Source organism: Lagopus muta, chromosome 1 (genome assembly GCF_023343835.1).
Source record: "Lagopus muta isolate bLagMut1 chromosome 1, bLagMut1 primary, whole genome shotgun sequence".
Classification (NCBI taxonomy): domain Eukaryota; kingdom Metazoa; phylum Chordata; class Aves; order Galliformes; family Phasianidae; genus Lagopus; species Lagopus muta.
Window position 1 is genome coordinate 7,684,491 of NC_064433.1, and position 24,792 is coordinate 7,709,282.

Sequence of the window (24,792 nt, forward strand, 5' to 3'; positions counted from 1 at the left end):
GTATGTGTAGGAAGACTACATAAGTTATAGCCTCTATGCTATATCCTGCCTATGCTTTGCAGTTCCTTGTTTTGTCACATTTCACATCTGGTCATGTCCCAGTTTGCTGTTGCTGTCTGTTATTAATTCTCAGCAGCCAATTTCTGAATTCGTGTGGGGTTGAGCATGTTCTTCCTGCATCTTCTTGAATGGAACTGCAAGAAAAGTAAGGGTGTGTGGAAAATACATTGGTCATCTCTAGTAGAAGTCAAGGAGGGAAGCACGGATTGGGTAAGGACTGGTCTTGCCAGTCCTGCAGTCATCAAGAAAAATACATTTTGATTCAAGGGAAGTGCAAGTGTCTATTGGGAATTGGTGCCTGTTCCCTTTCTCCAGGCAGCAGGGATCTGGGAGGGGAGATGCTGGGGACGGTCCTGTCAGGGGTTCCACAACAGAAGGAGCAAAGCAGTGCCACGAGGGTTGTGCTTTTAGTGTTAAATATCACCTGGTGGCATTATCACTTGGGGAAGCTCACACCCACCTGTGCTGTAGGCAGGCCTTACCACCTGCTTTCCATTCTTTGATGTGTCCAAGGGGAATTCACAGGCTGTCAATCTTTGCTAGATAGCCCAGTTTCACCATCAGTAAATCTTTTAACAGTTTTAAAACAGGAGAATCTATAGTAAGATTAATATGTTTGAAAGCATCAGTTAATGAGAAATGGTGTTTTTCAGCACCTCTGGCTCACAAGGGCAATTTCACTGAAGTCACTGGAATGACTTGCTTGAGGAGGGTCCATTAGTCAGTAAGCCTGGCTCCATACATTCTTAATGAAGTGTGTTGCTAAAGGAAGGTTGCTGCTTTGAAGAAAAAGACACAGCTTCAAATTCACCGAATAGACAGCAATCATCACGCTCAGTAGCTTAATCATTTTAGGAAGCATGACTCAAGGAATTGTTTCAGTCAAAATTCCCTTTATAGTTTTATTTGGATGAGATTAGATGGCAGTGATCAGATGGAAGAAGTCTCCATTAGCTGAAGAGCTGTGTGCGTTCTTGCCGTGGATAATAATCTTTGCACTCTTCATTTGTCAGCCAGTGAGCGGGTCCTTGATGGATATGGCAGCCTTACTCTGCTGGTTCCAGTAGTTGTAGCACATCTGTCGGGTTAAAAAAATGAATACAGATTGGGATATAGAGAAGCTACTAAGGAGGAGCAGGGCAAAACAAGCCATCCAGGTGATTGTAATGGTTCCGAATTTACCAGACATCTAAACGTGAATTTTCTTTGAGTTGCAGTGCATTTTGCTTTGTTGGATGTAGGGTGGGAATGGCTGGAAATGAGTCTGCAGGCACAGTTGTGCTGCCTTTGTCATACAGAGCTTTTTTTGTAGTGATCCAATTCACTAGATATTTTAGTATGGGGCATTGCAGCATGCAGTTAATAGCGCTGATAGGATGCTTTCCTACAAGCTGTGTTTACAGCAAGACTTAGAAATTCTTAAAGAAAAATAAAGATTGACCATAGGAAAACTGGATTTCAGAGCCTGCAATGCTGATGGCTGTGCATGGAACCTTCATGTGAGCTCTGCACAGCTGGGTCTGTGTGATGGGACACACTCAGCTGGCTGTGGGGCTACACTGGGGATTCCCTTGCAGACACCTGTGATTTTACTGGGAAGCTGGAGAGCAGCTAGAAAATTTGAGTAGTAGAGAAAGGATGGAAGGTTTTTATTTTTTATTTTTTGTAAAATATCATGGACCAGCTATGCAGAGCTCTTCTGAATAAGAAATAAATAATGAGAGTAATGGTATTAACAGAAGTGTGATGTTAAAAATATCCATGTTGGAAAAGGTAAACAACCAGATGAAGATATAAAGAGGCATCTCTGACTAATGTAGAAAGCCAGCGAACAAAAGGAGGAGTTTTATTATATAAAACAGCCATGCTGGGCAGGGATGTTGGCCAAAATATATCCAGGAAATTGAGCGAGATTTTACAGGCTCTGAGAAAAAAATAATGTTTACTTTATACTAATTCCATTACTGATAGTGTCTTAACTTTTTTATGATGGGGAGATACTAACCTGTGAAATACCTTTATGGAATATAGTTAGAGTGTGGTCTAGAGCTTGTAAAATAATTGGAAGGATGATTTGAGTCTAGAAAACAAATATTTAATTGAGGCATATAAAGAGTTTGGTACAATAATGAGTCAAGGATTTTCTGAGAAATAGGAAAAAAATGCTTGACTGTTTTTTTCAAGAGAAAGAGACAGCTTTGGCTATCACTGGCTCATAATCCTGACTAAAACAGTGTAACAAATAATGGGGGAGAGAAAATCGTTATCTAGTTAATAGTGAAAGCATGGATTTCACTGGAACAAATGATGTCAGATAAATTTCATTGCTTTTTCTGATAGAGACAAATCAGGAGATGTGAGTGACTACAGCTCCCATTATTTACGTCTGGCATGTGATGAAGCACTTTGTATTGCATTGCATTGAAACCTGCTCATAAAAGAAATTGAGCCTGTGTTTTGAATCCCATCTCATGGATTGATAAGTGGCTGAGGAGCTATAAACAAAGCAGTGACGCATCCAGGCAGAGATTCATAGCAGGGGAACGGAGCAAAAAGCCATTTCTATTTAATATTTCTATTGGTAAGGCTAAGTTTAGGCTATCCTGAGAAACTGTGTATGGTTCTAAACTGATAGGTGTAGGAAACAATGAGGAAAAAGGAATAAGTCATAGCATGGCGGTATTTGAGGGATGCATGGGGGGCTTAGTGGCAGCATCCACTGAATTATTTTTACATCCTCAGCGTTTGCTCCATTTTTTGGTTTAGGATTTCAGGTGTATTCAAACAACAACCAGATGAAATGGTAGAAGAAGATAGATGCTTCGTTCAGAGACTGAGCTGGAATAATATTGTATATACTGGAAGAATATATTTTTAGTCTAAATGTACTGGAATGCTCTACTGAGTAACTGAATGTGAGAAAGCTCTCCAAAATGACTTGGTTTTTTTAATGCCAGCTGATGTCAACCAATAGTAAGAAGTTACTTTCTAATGACTTCTTAGAGAAGCGGTGATTATATTAACCAGAAAAAAAATAAATGACCTCCAATGAATAATTCAAGTACCTGTAGTAAAAATAATCCAAAAGGCCAGCTCAGTGGAAAGCAGAAAGCTGGAAATCTGGAATTTCAACTCAATTCAAATATTAAACCCCGAGTGAATTTAAAATAAGGTTGCAGCTGTTTGTAATGGAGAAGGAAAGCACAACATCTGTTTTCTTCTGGTGTTTATGAGTTAAAGCCTTCACTACTGACAGCACAAGGCAAGGATGTCTCACTTTCAATAGTGTGACCTACTGGAGATGTAGGGGGTGATCCCGAATGGCTGCTTTGCAAATGCAGGTTCTGCTACTAAAATGATGTACTAAAACAACTTCCAAGTCTTTTCCATGTTGCTCTATCAAGGCACATGTAGGTGCCATGGGAGCTCCAGGGGATGAGGTCTCCCTGTAGACTCAGCTCTCCTGGCAGCCTGTTGCTAAGGCAGCCTGAGAGCTGGAGAATTTGTCCCTTCCTGACTTACAGCTCATGTCTGAAGCTCTGCAGTCTTTAATGAGCCTGCCTATCACAATAGATGAGATGAAGAGCCAATTATAGGAGGTGCTTGGGTGTCTGGATCATTAAATTTGCCGGGCAAACTCATTTGAGGTCCTGTGAGGATGTTGTGCTTGTAGGCAAATGAGTGACTGTGGAGACGGTTCTTCCTGCTGCTTTTGTCCACAGCCTAAGAGCAGTGAGAAAAGCTTAAAAAAAAAAAAAGTCTTGTTGAAGGAAAAATCATGAATCAATGTAAAATTCAGTAGTGTAGGATGAGGCCAACCAGAAATGTGGGCTGTGCTGTTGACTTTGCATAACCATGCTGCAGTAATATCTCTGTCTAGTTTTCTATAGAATATAGAACATGATAGCTGATATTTCTCCTTTATAATGTGTTTTGTGCAGTTTCAACAACCCCTTATCTTCACTTTGACAGTGAGGACTTTGCCTTCTGCCTGCATCTTAGTTCTTTTTTCCCTCTCCTTACAATCCTTCTGTTTATCTCCTTTGTCTCCTGGCCTCGTGTTTTCTCCCCTGCTATAGCACAGCTGGGTCTAGAAATTATTTCATGACTTTAATTTCACAGAGATAAAAAGCCAGCTCCTCTGCAAGTCCTTTGTACATAAAAGACCAATTAACCTTGAGAATCGATCCTGAGGGAAACTGGGGGAGATTTCTGCATTCATACGCCTACATCTGGATTTTTCCCCTCTTTTCTTAAAGTTGAGTCATCTGACCAAACTGTAAAGAAATTCTGTCGATTTTTGTGGTGTAAATTAAATTGCATTTTAATTATGAAGTTGACTGACAGTGGCTTTCTTTGAAGAACACATGCTTAGGAAAAGAAAAGCCATTGTGATAAGTTCTGTAACAATGTAGCAAAGTGACTTTGGTCCAAAGAAATTTCAATTAATTTAATTAATCAAGGGAGTTTACAGAAATATTTCTGATTTAACGTTTTCCACTGCTTGTTCTTTGGAGCTGAAATTTAGTCTTGGTGTAAATGCACCAAGGGTCATTTCACAGTCTGCTACTGCAGATAGGAGCTATCAAAATAGAACAAGTTGTTTGTTTAAAGAACAAGAAAACAGGCAATGCAGACAGAGAAAGTAGCCAATATTTTTCTGAATTATGTTCTGTTGGAAGGATAACATGGTGAAAATACCAACAATTTAAATGACAAGTTGTTTCTGGATTTGTGATGAAACCCTTACGTCTGTACACAAACTGTGGAATATACTGCAAGCTCCCTGTGCTTTCTCAGAGCCTTGCAGTTGTTAATGTACAAATGTGTTTTATATATCTGCATATTTATATGTGTGTGTGGGTATGTTCCTCATTTTGGAAAACAATGGGTTCTTGTTCTGGAGAACACTTCCACCAGTCAAAATAAGACCTCAGTTCTGATGTGCCATAAATAGGGAATTCTATGGAGTTTGTAATTTTCTGTCTCTTTAACTTTTACATGACATCAGTAAACTCAGCTGAACTATCAGAATTAACATTTGCATATTAAATCATATCAGGGAATTAAAGAAAAAGGTCACATTAGGGAAATCCAAGGAAGGAAACTCTTGCTACTAACAGGAAGCTGATAAGAAAACACATGTGAAGCCAATTTGTAGGAGCCTGATAATTCATAGATATTTACAAACTACAGTGTGACAATCCTGAAAAGCATTGAAGTTGTCCTTGAAGTTGACAGGAAATGAGAAAGCTCTCCTCAGATGAACTCCAGGACAATTTCAAACTCTGCAGCAAATATTTTTTAGGGTTTATTGAAGTATGAAATGCAAATCATCCTCAACTTATACAGAAGGAGGATGGATTCACAGTGTTTTGAAGAGGGATTTTTTTTTGACTGATTGCAAGGTTTTCTGGGCTTGTTCCAAGTGCTCCCCCTGCCTCCATCTCTCACTTACAGCCCCTGCTCTTATTTCTGTAGCTGTCACAGCATCTTCACACTGGAAACGCAGAGCTGCTCTTTTTATAGCTGGCTTTGCAACTGTGACATAAGATGCTCTAGGACTAACATGGATTAGAAACAGGAGAATGTATGAACAGTTCAAAGCTGTAATAAACCTTGTCTTCAGTGTTTCCTTATGTATCTGGTCATTTTGTGTGTTTCCAGCTAAACATAGGAGTAGGGTGCCTGATAGGCCTGACATTTTCAGTGATTGGGATAGCATACAAATACCGTGAAATCACTGATGATTACTGCTATTAAACCTTTTCACCAGGGTGTTTCAGGAGCTGTGAATGGGGACAGAGCAGTTTCTCCCCATCACCTCTCTTGCCCTTTGGTTGTGGTTCCTGTTGTGTGATGTCCCTTGGAAATCATTTCTGCCCTGGAGGGTTTTCTTTCGTGAGGATGAGGTGGGGACAAGTGGGTCCTACTGGTCCATTTTCTTGCACCTCCCTGCGGAGTGGACACCTACATCCCAGACATTACAATGATTCTGTTTCTTCTCTTACTCGTGCCCTGTACACAAGGTCTTTGGTCTGTGTTTTACTGGCAAGAAGGCTGCTGCAGGCTTTGGGCAGGATGGGAGGCTGTGGTGCGGCAGGGCTGCTGATTTCTCAGTGTACAGACCTAGCAGCAGCTGTGTCCTTTCCCCATGCTGAGGTGATCCACTAGCCATGCCCGTTATCAGGGGACTGTGTCAGACACCACTGCAGGCATACCTGGGTAGCAAGATGTGGTGGAAGAGATGCTCGTCAACATGACCAGGTGCCAATCGGGTGAAACCAGGGGAAGGATCAACCTTCTCTTGCAGTAACTGCACATATGACGTTGAACTTGTAGCTTGCTATGTCAGCCAGGGGACTCCACCATTTCCCTGCTGGACCACTACTTTCTAGGAAGAATTTTTTTCCTTCTCCCATTTAATTTCTTTGTGGCAATGCCTGTGCTAGAAGTACACCCTCACAGGGTGAGGGTTACTGCTGTCAGCTTTCCTCTGCTCACTTCGGCTTTCTTGTGAATCCAGAAACACTGATGTGGCAAATGCAGTCAGACAGAAAATAGCAAAGCAGGAGTTGCTTCTTCAGCAAAGCAGAGGACTCTTCCAGCCACATGAGTGCAGATAACACAGGTTTTGCAAACTGCTTCTCTGTTGAGGGATCACATTACAGTGTTTCTAGGCTAATTTATAGAAGTGCCAAATCCCCACTGGCAGGAATGACGTTGGGTCGGATCCCAGATCTTCATCTTTGAAGGAGTGCAGCTCTCTAACACCATAGAAACCATCAAATGGCTTGGGTTGGAACGGACCTCAAAGATCATCTGGTTCCAAACCTCTGCTGCGGGCTGGTTGCCCCCCACCAGCTCAGGTTGCCCAGGGCCGCATCCAACCTGGCATTGAGCACCTCCAGGATGGGGCATCCACAACCTTTCTGGGCAGCTGTGCCAGTGCCTCACCACTCTCCCAGTGAAAAATTTCTCCTGACCTCTAATCTAAATGTCTCTTCTTTTAGAGAGTTTAGTGTGGTTTGAGTTCAAATTTACTTATGGTTGGTCTGCTTGATATTGGTTGAAGTGTACTGACTTAGTGGATTTGGATGGTGGCCCTTTTCTGAGTCAGTTAAAAGCTGATCGTTTCTGGAGCCAGCCAGTAAAAGCACTGAAAGCTCAGAAGGAGCACAGCCCAGTTCATTATTAAAGCGAGTTCCATTTTTGAAATAAAAGTGAAAAATCTGGAAATGATTAAATGTTGAAAGTTTACCTACTTGGATTTTAAATATTCTGCACCATGTGAGTGAAATGTAGATGACCTATATATAAAATAAGGAAGAAACGGGGACAACACTGATTTTTCTAAATTGCTGCAGTTTGAAAAGTTTACCAAAATGTGGTAATTTCCCACAAAAGATCTCAGCAAACTGATGCTTTTCCAAGTAGTAATTTTCACACAGAAGCTGCTAGCTGGTTCCTCTCCATACATCCAACCTTCTGAGAGGCCAGAGCTTGTGCCATGGTCCAGCATCAGACGAGGTCCTCCTGGGTAAGAGCCATGCCCATGCTGTGCTCTGGAGCATCGCAGCAGTGGTGCAGCTCCCATTCTGCCATTCTCACATTCTTCCCCATTCTGGGAGCAGTGCAGAAGTGGTTTTGTGCATCCTGGCTGTATTTGCTGACTAAGATGTTCTCTGAGAGGTGGTAACGGTCTCTGGTAAATAGCGCAAAGTGCTTCCCCTCTTGAGGTTAAAAAGGGTTGTTTTTCTTACAGTTTTCCTTCTGTTCCTGAAATAATTTATTTTTTACCTTTTTCTCTCTGGCATCTTAGCATTAAGCTTACAAATGTACTGTGGTTGTGCTGAGTATAAACTATTTAAAATGAAATTATTGCCTGAGGCTGAAGATTTCAGCTGAGCATTAGGCGGGCCTAATTCAGTGACGGTGCCTATTGGCCTGAAGAAACACTTCTTTTTTTTCTTTTGTTTTTCTTCTTCTTTTTGCTTTCCTGGCTGCGTAAATCTTCAGAGACTCCTTGATCATGGAGTAGAGATTAAGGAAGATTTAAGATTTAGAGAAAACTGACCCACCTGCCCCCATCTTCCTGCACCTACACCCAACCTGAGCACCGATAGCTGAGAACTGCTGGGAGCTCCCTGGCTTTTAGCACTGTTTGATATGCCAATAAATCTGTCTCTCCCTCTTTTTGCTGCTTAAAATTCTTTTCATAAAGAATGTGGTTTTAGCTGTTTGGGCTCGTGATAATTTCCACTCTGATTTGTTGGGACTGCAGGGGAAGGTTAGTTAAGTGTGACTGAACATACTTACAAAGAGCTCTTTTTTTTTTTTTTCTTTTTCTTTTTTCCCCTAAGGATGAAAGGATTGAGGTTCTGTGAATTGCAATATTGAATGATGAGACTATTTGTAGCAAGAAGAATTATATGTGAGATCCTGCTCGGTAAAAGGACAAATTTACCTTGCATGCAAGTACCAGGAAATCTTTGTACTTTTCAGATTTTCCAATTAGATCAGACATTTTCCTCCCTGAGCCACCCAGTTAGGGTTGTATTAAGAACATGAGAACATGAGCTCCAAACACAGGCAATTACAAGGCAAATGCTCCAATTGTGGGTGCAGAAGTGCCATCACGCCTTCCTTAGAGAGCCTGTACAGATTCACAGTCCACTTTGTGACCCCAAGTACAGCTGTGTAGGCAACTTTTTCCCCTTCAGATGTACCTGCAGCCTCGCAGTTCGCCTTCCCAAGGTCCTGTGTACCTTCTTCCATGCATTCACACCATCCTGCAACTACATCGATGCATAACACACGATAGACGAGTTTTGTCTGCTTTTCCTAAGTGCACTACTTGCTTGTTTGTTGAACAGCTGCAGATTCACCTTCTTACTACATGAGTTGTCTTTAGATGATTTCCCCCTCGAGGAGCCCTACTGCAGCTACAGGACCAAGGCTTGTGAAGCATCTAGGAGTGGGCATACCCTAAATAGCCACAACCACCTGAGGGGAGGTTGCGGCAAGGAGGGCATAAATGTCTTTTCTCAGGTGATAAGTCATCAGTTGCAAAGAAATGATCTTAAATTGTGCTAGAGGAGGTTTAGGTCTGATATTAGTCAGCATTTCTTCATGGAGATGAAGTTTGAGCATTGAAATGGGCTGCCCAGAAAGGTGGTGGAGTCCTCATCCCTGGAGGTATTTGAGAGATGTGGCACTAAGAAACATGGCTTAGTGATGGGACTCTGTAGGACAGGTTGATGATTCTGTAAAGGTCTTTTCCAACTAAGATGATTCTGTTATTCTGTGATTCTTAATCAGCTGTGCTCTTGACTGTGTCTTGTAGGCTGTGGGTTTCTCCCTGCTGACCCAAAGGTAGGGCCTTTTGCTGAGTTCCCCATGGGTGAGGAAACACTTGGAAAAAAAAAAGCTTTCTTCTTCTGTTGGTCATCACCTAACATTTACAATATGAGTAGCCTGTTTTTGGGGAGAAAAAAGAAAAAGAATTTGCAATTGGCAGCATTATTTACATTGTTTTTTTTTTCCTTAAAAGTACGCAGAGTATGTGAGTGCAGCGCCATTCCTCATGTGCATTTTTGTCTGCAAGGGTCAATTAAATGGCTTAATGCAATCATCTGTCTGCCTCGATGACCCCCAAGCTCCTAACGTTTTGCTGCATAATAACACAGAGGCACTTATTTCTTTAAGGCTGTCTCTGTGAATCACCACACCGTATGTGAAGGGCAGAAGGGATTTGGAATTAATGTGGTGCAAATCACGGCTATTGATTTAGCCCTCCTTTCTGTTTGACAGCGTTGATGCTTTTTTATTGGGATCCTATCGGCCATGCAGTTTGTGTTGTGCTGAATCACTGTTCATAAATCACCTGGTCAGATCTTTTTTTTTTTTTTTTTTTTTTAAATTTCAAGCTCCCTGTCTTGTCATTGGGATGGCCATACTTCCTGGCATCTCAGCTAAGCCCTGAAGGGATTGGCTGTTCCTGCCTTTAATTTCATTGTGCTTTACTGCAGCATCAAACAGTTTAAAAAAAAAATTAAAAAAAAGCAAACCAAAGCCCCAAGCTGAGGCAGATGGCCTGTGCTTGTAATCCTTCATTGTAATGCCTCCTGACAGAGCAGCTGTAGCTCACTGCTTGCTGGTGTTTTCCATCAGAAGCAACAATTTTCTTGGGATATGAAACTTGGCTGCAGCAGTTTGTTTCGCTCAAGCATCTCTCATACGAAAGAACAATGCAGGAGAGGGAAAATACTGTTTTGAAAAGGGAAGCAACATCCCTCCCTTCAAGGTAACTTGCTGGCATATGATTTTTTTCTTTTACTCTGTACTTGTGTATTTTTGCCAAAAAAAAACTCTCAAAAAGTGTCTTCAGTTTAGACGTATAGATTGGATATCAGGAAAAATTTCTTCAAGGAGAGCATGGTCAAGCATGACTGCAGCATGATGCAGGCTGTCTCCATCAGAGTCTCTAGAGGTATTTAAGAGATGTGAGGACATGGCACTGAGGGATGTGGTTTAGTGATTGGATGAAGTAGGACAAGTTGATGGTTGGACTTGATGCTGAAGGCCTTTTGTAACCTCGATGATTTGGTGATTCTGTAATTATATGAAAATACTCAGCCAGCAGCAGTGGATTCATAATTATCTTCCTCTGTGCCTTGTGGTGCATGGTTGGTTATTGCTTTGCTGTAGCAGGCTAATTACAGCAATTCATTGTGAATGCTGAGTTACGGCAGGGCATGCCAAGCACTGAGCAGTCAGATGTTTGGTGTTTGACGATCATGGACAGGTAGAACAGGGCATTGCACAAAGAAAGGCATATGGAAGGTGGCAGGCTGGGAAGCATGGGGTACCCTTCAGTGACTTGCCTGGGCTGGGGCTGCCCTCCTTGGCATCTCCCAGGAAACTACAGGAGGTTCTCTCTTTATTGGGTGTCTTCCACATCAAAAGGAATGTTTTCTGATGCATTTTGGCAAGCACATTTTTAGCTGGAAAACAAACCATCTCCTGTTGAATTTATATTTCAGAATGAAATATTATCCTTTGCTTTTCAACAGAAAAAAAACAGCAATGTTCACAATCCTCCATCTCCTCCCTTCTTTCCTGTTTCTGTCTCTCTTTCCAGTCTTCATAGTGAATGACACTCAGAGTGGTTTCACCTTACAAAACTTAGCATGGCAGAGACCAATCTGAAGGGACATGTACTGTCCTCAGGAAGCCTTGCCTCTCACTGTGGACTGTGAGAAGAGATATTTAGTCTCATTTAAATGAAGACAGCAATATTTCAGACTCCCAGATCAGGGTAGATTTTATACTGTTGAAGTAGGTACAGATTGTGTTTAAAAAAAAGATGCAAACATGAGTATGCTCTGCCTGTGCTTAATTCTGTTTTTCAAAGCCAAATAAGAATGCATTTGGTTGCCATCTGAGAAACATCTGATGCCCATAGAACAGTGCTTCATTCCCACTTTCCTTCCTTGAGTGCTGAGTCTTGTATGACTCCAGTGCTTGTGAAGTGCCCTGTGTTTGGTGGTGGGAAAATGATATGGAAACTGAGGTCAGCATTAGTCAGAGAAATGCAGAGTGTGTGGAAATCAGTTACTTTCTGTGCATGCTGCCTTTTGGTGTATGTTTTTCCTCCCACATCCAGCTTACATTAACCTTGCGCTGGCTTCATCACACCAGGTGACATGAGATAGATGCTGCAGTGGCCTGGGACGCTGATCTGCATGCCAAGTTGCCGTCCAGCAACCTCTGCTGCCTTCTAAGGGAGGAAATCCGTCAGCATAATGCAAGCACGTTGAGCAGCACCATATTCCTAATTGGTTGGATAAGATCATGTCCCTGGTTTTATGTGATGAGTTTGCCTCAGTGAGAAGACAGATTGTTTATCAGGAAAGCTTCACAGAGCTGCAAAAATGGAGCTAAATGCTCAGAGTTTACTCCTTGGAGCACTGCTAAAGTGCTGGTAGAATTGCTATAGCAGGGACTGTTCCATGAGATTTTCTTCTGCTGGGGAAGCACCCCTCTTCCTCTCCGCAGATTTAGAATGGTCTTGAGGAAGGGACTAACTCAGTATTTAGATCCTCAGGAGCCTTGCATTCAATTTCCTTTTGTGCCACCTTACTTGGGGCATACCTGAAAGCAGGTGAGGAGCCAAGCTGCAGTGACAGTTGTTGCCTGGGTAAGGAGCAAAGCTTTTAAGTACCTTTTAAAATATGAGTCTTAAAGTCCTGGGCCTGAGCTTCTGTGTGTGGCATTAAATTAGGAATAACAACACTCCCTTTCCCCAGGAATGTGCTATGAGAGTATCTTAGAATGAGATGTCTTAGAATCTTAGAACCATAGTATGGCTTGGATTGAAAGGAGCCTTAAAGCCCATCCATTTACAACTCTGGGGCTGGTCGCTGCCCACCCAGATCAGGCTGCTCAGGGCCCCATCCAACCTGGCCTTGAGCACACAGCTTCTCTGGGCAGCCTGTGCCAGTGCCAAGGTGTGCTTTGATATTCTCTATCATAAGGAAACATGCACACGAAATACTGAATTAAAAGATTTTTCATAATTTTTCACTTAAAATTTGAGATCTAGAAACTGAGAAGAGCAGTAAAAGGCAGGTATTGATGTCAAGGATTAGAGTAGGATGGGAAATTGCAGCAGCCTAGAGGAACATCAATATATGTGCTGTGAGCTGGTTAAGAGCTCGACTGTTTATCTTAACTTGTGAGATAAGGCACTGAGAGCCATGGTCAGTGGGCATGGTGGGGATGGGTTGATGGTTGGACAAGGTGACCATAGTAGTCTTCTCCAACCTTAATGATTCTCTGATTCTGTGGTTCTTTTTTGGGCTGGTTCTTGTATATTTCGGTGTTGAGGTGTTGGCTCTGCAGTTCCTTCCACAGCTGTTCCCTGTGACAGTGAAGGCATTGAGTCTAAGCATCCATCATCAGTGACCTGGTCCAAGACCAAACCTTCAACCTTGTAAATTCTTACAAAGCAAGAAGTTTTATGGCTTTGATTTAGAGTAAGTAGTGTTAATTTACCTTCTTATGCATTGAAAATGCTTCAAGAACTTAGAGGGAATCAGATGAAAATTCTGCAATTTCAGGACCAAATATGACTATTTTAGCTCTGCATGAAGTCAGGCATGTGTTTTACTGCAACGGTCCATGCAGTCTTGTTTCTATTTAGAGCCTTGACTGACTGAACTTTATTTGCCAAGGGCTGGATTTCAGCTCTTCCTCAGTGCTACCTGGGGAGGAACTGGGGGAGCAAGCAGTTTTCCTTCGCTATTGTTGCTGTGTGGTGGCAGATCCAGCTGCTGGATCACCCCACAGAGGTGGTCACAGCAAGGGGCACGGTGGGGAGGCTGTGACCTTTACCATGCTGGGGCATGAGGCTGGTCTGGGTGTCAGGGACACAGGGTTGGGAAGTGGCTGGTATCTTGGGTATGGAGGAGGGGGGAAGAAAGTCACTACCAGCTCAGGCAAGTGCTTGTAATGTTGTTCTTCCTGCTCTGCTTGCTGAAATCTCTGTCCAAATCTTTTGTGACCTCCCCTGGGAGTTTTTAGTGTAAATATTTTAAAAAATAAATAAATAACGAGAGGGGCAAAACAATTACATATTTAAGTGTTACTGCAGCTGTTTTAGCTGGAGCTTTAGGTTACTGACCTTAAAGGAAGAGGATGAGATTTTGGTTGCTCCTTCTGTCCTTGGCTCCCAGTTTCACTTGCAGGTCTAAATGCCTTTCTGCCTTGCTCTGAGTTATGTTTCTGGAGCACCTGTGTCCCTTTCAGCTCTTCAAATACCTGATTTTGTCTTGGGACAGGGTAAGGTATTGTTCTGCTGGCAAACACCTGAGTTCACGGCAGCACACACTTAACTCAAAAGCGTGCTTTTAACCTTGTTGAGCACAAACTGAGGTACTCAGGGTGCCGCAGTGATGTGTTCTCACCTCAGTGTCCATCAGGATGCTCCACACCCAGCCCTGCAGACCTTAAATGCTTGGATAGCTATTTCCTTGCTGTTTGTAATCCCTTGGCAAAAGTAATGGGAGTCCAACAAATTTGTGTTTATATTTATCTTATTTTTTTGTGCTATATATTGGAGTGCCACAGAGACAGCTCTGACAGAGGCTACAGGTGGAAAATAGGAAGATAGGTTAGTGTAGGATGGGGAGAAAAAAATTGTAATCAAGAGAGTTGCTGACAACAGAGAGAACAGATGGATTTGGTTGTTATGCTTATGTTTATATTTAATGTTATATTTCCTCCTGGAGCCCCAGCACTTCCATAATATGTAACACAGCATAGAATCATCTGGGGAAGGAAGGGATAAGGGAAATGTGTTTGTCAGGTGCTGGGAGGAAATCCAGCTATGCACTTTGCTGTGAGCAAGCGAAGAAGGCAGAATTTTGTTGTAGCCCTCAGTTGGAGCACTTGTGGGCATTGTCTTGATGTGACGTGCCACAAACTTTTAGGAACCATGATTTTAGGAACCATGATAACCAACCTTACAGGAGCAGCATTTGTGCTGTGGTACCAACTGGAGTAAGCTCTTTCTTACTCCACTTCTCATTGTGGAAGGAGCAATTTCTGCTTTAGAGCTTTTCTTTTTATTCCAAGATAGGTAAATGAGTCCATGCTCTGCTGTCCTCGCCATCCATGTCCCTGTGGGAGCAATCCCATCCTGTCTGGTTATTCAAGTGTCTCCTCATGCTGGTCCGTGGTAGGATTTACTGGCCTGCTTGGAGTTGCTTTCTGAATGCAATTAGTCAACAGCACACAGGTGGAAGAGAAAAGCTAATTCTTCAGCGTCTAATTAGATGGTATTGCTGCAAGGATTAGAAAACAGAGACAAAACCTTGCAGTTCTGACTGTACGTTCAGGGAATCCTATTGTGAGATGTAGCCTGTTTCACCCAAGACCTGTGTGTTATCTTTAACGACCTCTTTCTGTTTGGAGATGAGCAAGGAGCTTTAGTCTCCTCTGGCAGAAATCAATGGAGCTCTATTGGATGTGGTGGAGCTCTACTCAATTTTATTGGCTAGGGAGAGATGGAATGCAAAAGTTGTTTGCTCACAGAATTACCTTCATGTTAGTTTTGTGTGTGCCAATGAAAATGTCCATATAGGGATGTATGTGCCCACACACAAGTTAAAGGTAACTGTTTATTTATCTGTTTGTACTTAGTGCACCTTGGAGGCCCTGCCTAATGTCATAAACGTAATGTCATCTGATCGTTAACATGTCCCCAACTTGTTCACAAAATAACCTCATGGTTTGTAGTCAAAAAAGCCAATTAAAAGACTCGCTGAGTAATATTCCTTCCAGTCCCTTGGCACATGCATATATTAGAAATCTATCTAATGCAAAGCCTAGGACAAAAATGATCGATAGCAGGTTACAGTGCTCTTTATTGCAATGAATTAATTGTTCATGTCTAGCAGATTTTCCTCCCAGCAGAAGCTCTGAGTATTGAACACGTTTCTCTCTTCTCTCATCTACCCTTGCTGTTGGAAACATTCCAGGCAGTTTTGTACCATCATTTAAATTTATTTATGACCTGAGAATGTTGTGTTACCCTTGAGACAGTTAGCTTCTGACTAAAAAGTTCAGTGACATTGTATGGACTTGTGGAGTTGGATATTACAAAAAGTTTTCTGATGAGAAAGTGGAACTTGATCTGGTCCTGCATCAACAGGTGTCACCTGAGAGTCATAGAATCATTAAAGTCAGGGAACTATCAAATCATCACCACTGAGAGCTGGGTTCATTTTTTTTCTTGATCTTTGATCTACTCTTAATTTACTGATACAGGCTACCCAGAGAAGTTGTGGATGCCCCATTCCTGGAGGTGTTCAAGGCTAGATTGCATGGGACCCTGGGCAACGTGATCTGCTGCCTGATCTAGTGGTTGGCAACCCTGCCCATGCCAGGTGGTTGGTACTAGATGATCTTTGAGATCACTCCCAGGTTATTCTGTGATTCTGTGGTTCTATGACTGGCACCCCATTGTAAAACCAGAGTATTCCACAAGTGTTAATCAGCACTATTTTTCATAGTCCAAGGCAGTGGAGTCCAAAAGTGAATGGCTGCAAGGAAAGTCCCTCAGTCTACAGATGTGACTTCTGGTGTCAGACTGGGACAGAGATGTGTTGGTGAAGAAACAGAGCAGGAAGCTTCTCCTGTTTTCTATGCTATACTGTTTGACAGTTTTTGCCCTCTTTCTGTTGGGTGTTTGGCAAGTCTCATATGTGGCATCACCCACGGTTATTAGCCTACTTGTTTCACAAGATACAATTTGACAGAGATGTCCTGTTGAAGGCTCTTGTAGCTGAACTGTTATAGAGCATTTAATATTAAGAGAATAAATATTTCAAGCCTTTCACTCTTCTGAAGCTATGCCAACAGTGGGTAAAATGCAGTGGCATTGTATTAGCTAATTCAGATGTGTTGTGATTTTGCTCTTAAATTGTAGAGTAAAAAGTATTACCTGCTCAAGAACTCAGCCCTTGGATGCTACTCCTGACTTGTTTCATAAATTGACTTTAGGGAAGGCACTCAAAATTGTAGTCTGGCTCCCAGAGTGATCTGTAGAGAAGTGTATCATCTGCAAATGTGCAAAATGAGGTTAGACTTGTGGGGTAGGTAAGTGAGGTAATTTCTCTGTGACTCCACAGCAAGCCAGTAGTTGATATAGAGAACTCAGACCTTTGGTCCAAAGTAACCAGTGTATGCCTTATAAAAGATCTGTAATCCTGTTCTGTGCTAGGGCTTATAAATCCTACTGTTCCTCGAGGGTATTGCTTACTACCCTCATCTCATGTTCTTCATCTGGGATGTGCCTACAATCTTTACTCCTGCACCTCTGAATGATCCAAGTCAAGATACAGGGAGGCAATGGAATACGGTGTGGGAGTTTAACTCGTACTTTCTCCATTAGGAAACAAATATTTTAGGTCTTAAGATGTCATGCAAGCACATATCATCATGTCTGAATTCTTGGAAAAGGCTTTCCTGAGAGTTGCTTTACATAAAGAAGGAGGGAAAATAATTAAGGAAGAGTGAATTTCACAAAAAATGCAGTCAAAATATGAGATTATTCTTTAAGCTGCTAGTTTTATCACCCAATTGGCACGAACAAGGCTCTCTTTGATGAAGATTTGTATGGTTTTGTTGCTATGAACCAGAATATCAATTTGGAAATTCTTTTGACTGGCTGTGGAGATAAGTACCCCCAAAGACTATTTTAATTTCCATATTTATTAAACTGTTCTGTGTCTGTGAGAGACTGAAACCAGAATTCCTATACACCCTGAAGCTTTAATATTTAGGGTTTTGCTGCCTTAGCAATAGGATCTTCAGTCATATGTAGCACCAGATGGCGGGGTAGCCATGTCTCACAGAAGATGTGTGAGGAAATGAGGTTTCATGTTGGAAAGAATGAAGGAGTCACAGATGACACACACTTACGTGTCTGTGACATATTTCTTCTGCTGCTCTTTGTTCTCTTCTTGCACATTCTTAGACTGCTCACAACCAGAAATTGCAATTCCCTTCCTTCTCTTTGCATCTTGTACGAAGGGGACTGTGTTCTTTACCACAGGGTGTATCACCCCATCCTGTTGAGGGAATGGGTTGAGGGAACTTACTCTGGCTGAAAACTTGAAAAAGAGTGATTTTCTGATGGATAATGTTTTTCCTAAGCACAAATGGTAGTGCTGGCACCAGGCAGGAGTGTCGAGAGAGAAAAACTGCTATATCCCTGTTACTGTCAATAAGCTATCACTGGAGTATCTTTCACACATACATTTTATCTGGCTGAAGATAACCTTTTCTAGGGTGATTTTCCACCATACTGTAGAAGTCTGTGTTTGGTATCACCACCCATGAAATGCAGTGAGATGATCTTAAAAGGTAGCAAATGTTTTTCTTTTTCTAGAGTTTTATTTGCAAAGATGGCAATGCTTGTTGTCTGCTATGTAATAGTTCGTGTTGTGAGTACATGAACTGATCGACTGTGACTCATCCTGTTGTCCTTTAGAGTCAGTGGATACCTTTTATTGACTTAGCTGGGCAACAGATGAAGCTTGGATCAAAGAGCCACTCTTTTACTAAGAACCGCTTGTATCTCTAGGATTCAAAAACAAGCAATCCCAGATGCATGCAAAATGGCTGGACAGGCGCTACACAGCTTGCTTGTGAAGTCTTGTTTAAAGGGAAAATAATGTTTTCCAGTCAAAGGGCTGCTGGCTGACCTGACCTTTACATGCTGCAAATGATCACTGAAAGGATAAATAAGATAATGATAATAAAAACTTCCTTAGTCATTACTGGGCTGATACTGAAAAGGATTTGGCAAAGGCTGAAGAAATGGCACTGTGTTATATGGATGTGCACTGTCCTCAACAAACCATGTACAGAATGTAGTAGATGGAGCTTCAAGGAGGAGCACAGCCAGTCTTCAGTGCCAGCCATGCTCGCTGAGTCTGTTCATGTGTTGAGATGGTGCTGCCTACCTTCAGGTGTGTGCTTTTCAGCAAATAAATCCTTTGCTTTCATATCTGTCTCCTCACTTTTGTGTTCAACCTCTTGGATGATGATAACTGAATAGCTGCTTGATGAATGACCCATGCACATTAGCACCATTTTATCTGAATGGTAACTGGGAGCTTTATTCTGGGAGGTTCCTAATCATCCACCACTGGAGGTTCTCTGTCAGGTTAGGCAAACTTCTATCAGGAATGGTTTAGATATGATAAAAAGATGGACTAAACAGCTTTTAAAATACCCTTCAAGCCTTACTGTCTCTTGTTTAAAGCTCTGCAGTAGTAAAATCACACTATTTCTATGGCAAGTGTTTCTAGGAAGCTCAGTGAAGGAGTGGATGTCTCTTGGACTAAAGGTTGGCCAAAGGCTGCACCAGTGCATCCAAAACTGAAATGGTGATCCAACATGTAACAGCTGAGTCAATAAGTATCTCAGGAAGAACTCCTCTCACCTGGCTTCAGAAGCTTTGTGGAAACATATGTGTCTAAGCTGGGCAATTAACTCCTCCAAATCTAGCTGAGTTTCACAGGGAGCGTGGTTGGACCCTGGCACAAGCTTCCATGGGCGGTGGTCATGGCATGAAGCTCACTGGAATTCAACAAGTGCTTGTACAACACTCTCAGATTCGTTAATTTTGGGTAGTCTTGTGTGGAGGCAGAAGTTGGATTTGATGATCCTTATGAGTTCCTTCCAATTAGGGGCAGACTGTGAATCTGTGATTCTCCAGATCCAGACATCAGAAATGCGTAGGAAGCACCACGTCTGCCTGGTGACCATCACTCCATGGTGCAGTATCTTGGCCAAGAGCAAGGCAATTCCTTTGTCCTGGTTGGTGTGAGAGCTCAGTGCATTTCTCATTTCATCTAGGACAAAGTATTCATCCAAACATTTTCCTATCAGCTGTTTGTTTCTAAACATTGGTAAGAGTTGTCCCTGTTCTGCTGACAGAGCTGCTCGTGGTTCTTTGAATGTACCCTGCTGTTCTGCAGAGGTCTGTCTATCTGTAAATATAGATAACACGTCACTATACTCACTGGCCTAGGACTAGCCATTTGTGTTAACGGTTTTGGGCTGGAATCCTAGAAATGGTGTTTAAACAAATTAAATAAAAATTTACCTAATATATCATTTATTCTGATTGCTCACAAATATTGATGATATATTTTTGCTGAATTTTGGCTTTTATTCAGTAAATCTCTTCAGTTCATCTTTAATTTGCAGATGGCTTTGGCAGGATTTCAACCTAAGCTTCTGTTTGTAGAAACCTGGTTCTTCAATTAGGCTCAAGATGCAAATAACCTGATTTTCAGAAAGTCTGAATCTCCACAGCTGCCTTGTGGGGTTCTAAGTAATGCAATTAGAGCTGGGCTACTCCCTGCCAAAAAAGCCACAAATAAATTGGGACTGTGGAAAGAGAAGTGCAGCAGAACACACAGAAATGACTAGGAATTTTGGGATTTAGGAATAAAGGAGGAAATAATTAAAGCCCAACTCAAGCTTTCAGCTGAAAAACACCAATATAAGTAATTTCAAAAGAGATTAAGGAAGGAGAAGCTTAGAGCTGGACATTAAGTCTGAATGAGGTAAACCAGAACCCTGCTGATGTGTGCTGCTCACTGATGGGCTCGGGATGGTAGGAGCATGGGGGAAGGTGGGAATATTCATTACTGCCAGAGGATATACTTAGAAATAATGACTGCAGTAAAAGAGGAGGATGGGCTCGATGCCTGAAACTAATAAGAAACTTGCATCTCCTCTTTCAAAACCTGAATTAGGAAAGGTGACTGATGGGCAACCCTTTGAACACTGGAGTAGTCTCAATGTGTTGAAGGTTTTATCCTTGAATGGTGGTGGTGGTGACATTATGGAGGCTAGATGTGGGGAAGCATAGCTTGGGAACTACAAGTGCCATGTTTCTGTGTCTTTTGGGATATCATGTTCTAGTGTACTCCCTTCTCCTGACTTCATTCTGTTGCTAAAGAGGCTTTTATTTGCATGATGTTGCTTTTTTTCCCCCTTTAAAAAAAAAAAAAAAAAAAAAAAAAAGCACAGTTAATCCTTATTGCACATACAAATATAGATAGCACATGGGTCTGTAAAGATTATGGGTGCTCCTTTTGGCAAACAATATCTTTTAATAGCATTGTGTGCAGTTAATCGGTTTAAGGAAACGTATCAGTGGAACAAGCACTGCAAGTTCAGGGAAGGAAGGAATAAATGATAGACCTGAGAACAGTTGTTCACTTACTTGGCAATATTATGGCAGGCATTGTAGAAGGCTTTTTTTCAGTCTTTTTTTTTTTCCTTGGCTTATTGATGTCTGTGTTTGTAAAGCAACATGAGCAGAGCAAGCTGTTACATTACAAGAGACTTTTGCTGTTATTTCATAACAGCTCCTGGTCTTCATCCACTCTTTGTACCCAGATCAAATGTTTGGTGCATCAGGAACTGCTTAGAAGGGTCTGTGCCCTCTTTGTGCTTCAATTTTGGTTAAGTGGAAAAGGCTACAGGACAGCTCCTGCGTAGTTGAAAGGATGGAATTAGAAAATTGGTGCAGAAAAATAGGAGATGCATTGAAATGAGTGTTTCTGCTCATTCTGCAGAAGGCTCCGGTTGGAAGGGACCTCAAAGCTCATCCAGCTCCAACCCCTGCTGTGGGCTGATTATCCCCTACCAGCTTAGACTGCCCAGGGTCCCATCCAGCCTGTCCTTGAGCACCTCCAGGGATGTGGCATCCACAGCTTCTCTGGACAGCAGTGCCAGTGCCTCACCACCCTTTGAATAATCTTCATGGCCTTTTCTGTACCCCCTCCAACAGCTCCTCATCTTTCTTGTGCTGGGTCCCCAGTGTGGTACTGCAGGTAGGACCTCAGTCCCCATGAGAGCAGACTCAGTCCATGGAGAGGAAACCAGTACTTCTAGAGTCTCGAAAATACTTTGAAATAGACTTTTGCTTTTAGAACAGAGGAATCTGTCAGCTGTCATAAAGGACTGTGAGGTGACAAGCCCACATGTGGAGGTGTGCGCTGGAGACATCTAAGATGCATACACCAGGTCCCAGGTGCCCCTCACCAAGTTAAGCTCAGCATTGTACAACATGGGGGGCAGTGATGTGGGGTGGCACACAGAGAGGTACTGCATTGATGTGTCACTCAGAGAGCTCCTGGAAGCTGGTGGCCGGAAGAGAGCCTTGGAGCTAAACCTGCAAAGTAAGGGGTGTGGGTGCCCTGGCTGCAGGACTTTTGCATGGGAAGCATGGGAGGAGCATGGGAGAAGCATGGGTTATGGACATAGCTCATTGGACCAATTCTGCTGTTTTTTCTCCCCTTGGAAGAGCTGTGGTCAGTGCATCACCCCTTTGACGTCGTGTGCATTCACAAGGGCATCTATTTTGGGTGCAGTGTCCTTCAGAGGGAGCGTACGTACGTCAGAGGGCTTTTTCTTACAGCTTGGTGTGCAGTAGTGCACATGTGATTTCACTGATTCTCCAAAAACAATGAGGCGAAATTCAGCACAGAGTGAAATAAATGTTCCTGTCTGATTTGGAGACATTTTTCAGGTTGCTATTAACCTTTTATTTGAAATTTAATGCTCAGGACTACAAATTGATTCTGAGTGGCTTCTTGGAAGAGCATCAATTTTCCATTTAGAAAATTATCCTTTTTTAAAAATTATGGTGTATTTATTAATTTATTTATTTTTACCTTAAGCCTGTATGGAGTGTTCAGAGAGAGATTTTCCTACGGAAACGAATTCTTTCGGCCTGAAATTCAAGCCTATTTCTCACATCCCAGGAATTCTGAGCAATAAACCAGAAATGTTATCAGAAAAAAAACAGCTGAACTGGAGGAGGGACAAGTTAAATCATTAAGGGCAAGCCCAGAAAAGTAATAAAGCAGTCAGACTTGTTAGAATTAAAACAGAACAGTGGCCAAACTTAAAGATGCTCTATGTCTGGGTGATAGTGGGGGAAAAAAAAAAACATTGAAAGCAAAAACAGAATAATAGGTGGCAGCAGATAACATCTGGCAATGGCTTTGCTGTGAAATGATTTTCAGAGAACTGGTGGGAAGAAATTTCTCAATTAGAGAGGAGAAGAAATCACAGCATAGCAGAGCTGTGATTTTCAGAGGGATGCAAAGGAGCTGTAAGCACCCCATGGTGCTGGGCGGCCTCCTTTATCAACCTGCTATATTTGGAAGCTCAGATTGCTGAGGCAGATTAGAAACTCTGAGCCTGGTAAGCCATTGCTAATGGGAGATTTCCAGCCCTCACCTATGTCACATTGGCTTTGGAGATGTTTCCCCTATAGCTGAGGTGTGCTTCCAGCTTGTAGGGATGTATCTGAGCTACCCTGGGTGCCGAGGATGGAAGCTAAAGCATCTCATGATGCTGGATTATTTGGTTGAACCTGAGCTCTATGCAGGTATATTCACCTTCTACAAGTAACCCAGCCTACTAGCTGGCCAATGGTGCAGATGAAGCTGTGAGCTGCAGTGGATGTCTGCAATACAGCTACCAAGAACTGTGTTTGTTCCTTGGTAGAACTGTGTTACAGGGGAGAGGATGTTGGTGATGTGTCTAGCAGAGCTTGGGGGTGTATATGTGTGACCATGTGCAAAAACCCATCTGTAGATTCTTCTTTACAAGCAAATAACAGAAAAAGTGACAAATTCCATGCCATGCTTTTCAGTTGTACAGTAGAATTGAAAGTCAGGTAGAGAAGAAATTAAAAAAAATAAATCCATCTCTTCCACGAAGGAACTGAGCATAGTATGGACAAAGACAATGGAAAAAGCCTGTTCAAGAGCAAGGCCATGCTGCATAACCCCCTTGTGAACCTTGAAACTCCTCTGTTGACATGGCTACCCACACACAGGGTTAGGGCATCCAGGGGGAAGGACACCTATTGGATCCATCTCTCCTGGAAACTTCATCTGGCTGGTTAAAGCTGGAAAGATTTACAGAAGAAAAAGGGGAGATGGAGACTTGAGTCTTCTACCCAAATGCAGAAGGAGAGAACAAAACTTCTACTTTTGAGGACCCCTCTGTCCCCTTCCTGCCTGCAAAAGGGTTTCATGCTGGGGCACATCTCTCAAGTGTATTTTGAGAGGGTGGGTGTGAGAGCAACCTGAATTGTTGACACCAATCTGCTCTCTATAATTTCAATCATTTGTCCTGATACAAAATAGAAATAAAAAGTTCTGCACGTGAGTCAGCTTCAGAGGGTTTCAGTGTTCTTTGCTTTGCTTTCTTCCAGTCTTGAGTAGATAATAGATAATTTTTATCTCATGTGATATGAATGATGGGATGGATCTGCTACAGATTTGTTATTTATATTCTGGTTGCTTTATAGGTGGATTTCAACATGACAGTAATTAATGACTTTTTTTTTGTTCTTTGAAGATTGTGTAATGAGGTGAAGAGGGGAAAACACAAATTTAATTGAGTATATTAGGGGTATTGAGAATGTGTTATATTTCATGTATAGCTGTGGATTAGGTAGAATCTTCTTACAGTTTGCTGTATTTCTAAGACAAGTAGTTTTTCTTTCCAGTGTTCTGTTAGTTGGGCTTCTAAACCACAAGTTGAGCCATAAAGACGTTTTTTGAACCATGAGGATATTAATTCCAGTGCAATCAAAATGTTACTTACCATTCCATGCAAAATAGCAAAGGCCTTAATGATTTTTAGCTAGGACTTTATTAACATCCAAATGGAGAGCTATGGTTAGCAGTAGGAGAAATATTAATTCCATTGTTGGAGAGAATTAAAAGTACTCTCTTTGTGAGCCAGCAAAATATTTGCAGGGATGCACTAACCTGAGCCAGAGCCAGCACAGACTTCCCCTTAGCCTAAATTGACCAAGGAGGAAGCCTGTGTGACTGCTGTAGGTCAGAGACAGAGGACTGGAACCAATCCTGCTAGGAAACAAAACTGTATTGGAATTTGTGCCCCCTTTCTTTTGCAAATCCCACCTTCTGCTCTTGCACTCGTGCTTTGTGCTTGCTCTGCAATGATCCACAGTGATCATCAAAGCGGTAATAGTTCTTCATGTGGCAGCTACTTCCTTTCTGGTTTAATTATAACCGAATTTGCTAATCACAGTCTTGATTAATGATCTTAATATGCAAATGCTATGATGAAACTGAAACTCTTTGTAAT

At 42.1% G+C, this 24,792-nt stretch overlaps 1 protein-coding gene across 2 annotated transcripts in view; it reads left to right on the top strand.

Moving 5' to 3' along the window:
- Positions 1–24,792, top strand: part of ELAPOR2 (endosome-lysosome associated apoptosis and autophagy regulator family member 2) — a 92,026-nt gene that overhangs the window by 19,449 nt on the left and 47,785 nt on the right. The gene's annotated exons all lie outside the window — the stretch shown is intronic.